Source organism: Anneissia japonica, unplaced genomic scaffold, assembly GCF_011630105.1.
Source record: "Anneissia japonica isolate Jap-2015-1 unplaced genomic scaffold, ASM1163010v1 scaffold288111_len316891_cov189, whole genome shotgun sequence".
NCBI lineage: Eukaryota > Metazoa > Echinodermata > Crinoidea > Comatulida > Comatulidae > Anneissia > Anneissia japonica.
The window spans coordinates 27,630-29,914 of NW_022727056.1; the positions used below are offsets into that span (position 1 = coordinate 27,630).

The 2,285-nt window shown below is 34.1% G+C and overlaps 1 long non-coding RNA gene across 1 annotated transcript in view; it reads right to left on the reverse strand.

Moving 5' to 3' along the window:
* Window positions 1-71: 71 nt before the first annotated feature.
* LOC117113384 overlaps window positions 72-2,285 on the reverse strand; it is an 8,541-nt gene continuing 6,327 nt past the window's right edge. Inside the window, exon 4 of the long non-coding RNA XR_004446201.1 lies at window positions 72-801. This is a non-coding gene — a long non-coding RNA (uncharacterized LOC117113384). The remainder of the gene's footprint in view (window positions 802-2,285) is intronic.

Genomic DNA, 2,285 nt, shown 5'->3' on the forward strand with positions numbered 1-2,285 from the left:
GTGGGTGTGTGGGTGGGCGTGTGTGTCTAAGTGTGTGTATACACATTTAATAGAACTGTGCAATTCATATATTCATTTCAACTTCAATTAACATTTATTGAGCATACTCTGGGTTTTGACATGAAAGATAGTGATAACTCCAATTAAATTATAGTTTAATTACGATACAGTAGGTGTTTAATAAAAAAAGGTAAATATTGCTAGTATAACGTATGCAGCGCCTTCCGTTTCCCATAGAAAGGGCGTTCGGATAAAGCACGACGTCGTGATATCTTATGTAGTAGGCTATACTATACATTTGAAATAGTAGTAATTGTGGAAAAACTGCAGCTGACAGGTGAACGAGTTATTCTTATGTAACACTTTTTTTTCTAACTGATACTGGTTTGTTTAAGATATACTAAGAAATGATAAATATAGTCATAACACCATGGGGTTCACCAGTAAGGTTCACATAAAAGCAAAAATTAATTCCGGAAGATGAACAAATACAGTTCGAGTATTGAATCACAATGACTTGTATTACTTTCTTTTTGTAGTTGTTTCATACTATCTTATAGTTAAAACACGTATTCAAAATTTGTATATATGAACATCGGTCTGGTATTGTCGATCAAAGAAGCCACCATCAGGTACATGAAATTTACTACTCGATATTAGCATGCCACCACGGTGTTTTCGATGAGATGAATATCCTTGATAAGCCCTCGTTTATAATGTATTTCAATTGAAGACTAATTACAAGCATCATTACCACTTAAGATAAGGAGTGTACATTCTCGCTGAAACATCACACATAATCTGAAAGTAACATATTCGATAGACCTAAGTTGTTGTTTCATATATATCATAACACTTATTTTGTATTTAACATAAGATAATTTTCAGAAAATAAGAGATCGATAACGACAATGGAACTAAATAGTGTTGAACTGTTAAATAAACATGGCAGTGACAACGGAGACGTGGTTTTATCAACAAATGTTGAGAATGTCATGGCCATTCCGGCTAAAAGCCCCGCCCCTTAGAATGTGTTGAGAGGGGCATGTATTTTCCTGGCCCCGCCTATTAAATATCACGTTGCACTATGTGAAAAGTCATTGAGGATGTTTTAAGGAAAGCAAGAAGTAAGAAAGATGATGTCAATGATTAGGAAAAAAAGAACAGTTCGGTCACATTGAGCCATTCTCTGCTCTAATGCACTGAACGTAAGATAACTAGAGAAAAGTAAAACATACTTTTGATGATTTTGAGCAAGTGGATGATACTATAAGGGAAGCTTCATCAACTTTAATGATAATTTTACTATTTTTATATAATTTAGTTGCAAATCCATCCACCAATACTTCTTGACCTATCAGAGCACTTGCCAACCTTGACTGCCTCTAATTTGTCGCAGAAGTAAAGACTTTTGAACTGTATTTATAAGCTCTTTGAGGAATTTGAGTGTTTTTTCCCCGCCGCTTGCGTGTCAATAACTCTCCACGTATAAACTCATTTTCTCTTTTCTATAGGTTCCACTAGAATTATCTTTATTCTCATTTAAGTCTGCGAGTGCCATTGCAAGCTGAGGTGGGGTGGACTCGGGTTTCTATTTCTGTGAAAGTATCTCTCTGGACCCCCTCAATTTCGAATTCCTGAATCCGCCACGACCCCCATGTTAAAGTCCCTCCCTGGCCCGGTAGGGTGGTGGACGTACTCGTTCAAAACAACAACAAAGGGATTTATAGTCCAGCAAACTTTGGTTGATTGCATTTTTTTTTTGCTATATTTTTTAAAAATTGGATATGATGTAGAATAGACATAGATAAATCAAAAAAGTATGTGCAACTTTTTTTTTTCATACGTAAGGGGGGTTGCCAGCTGTTTCAAAATGGCCGCGATTTTTTCCTAAAATTGTCTCTAATATTGTAAATTTATGTCATTAAAATGCAGTATTCAATTGGAAATCCACTCATAACAATGACAGCAACAGTTAACTAAATATTGTACACATTTTTGAGCTATTACAATTTAAAATGGCTGCCATTTTCCATTATTTTAGCTTTTTAGCATACATATTAATATTATAATAATAACCGACCTGTACAAAAACTATGATAACCTAGTTATATGCAATTGCCATATGCTGTTATTATCATTACCATAACATATATATGATATATATTTATATATGATATATATAGGTTGACAAAGTTTGATAACCGAAAACGTTTGCTCACTTGAATAAAATTATATATCTGGCAACTTATTACCATCTCTCCGGAGTTTTTGTTTTTTCTATC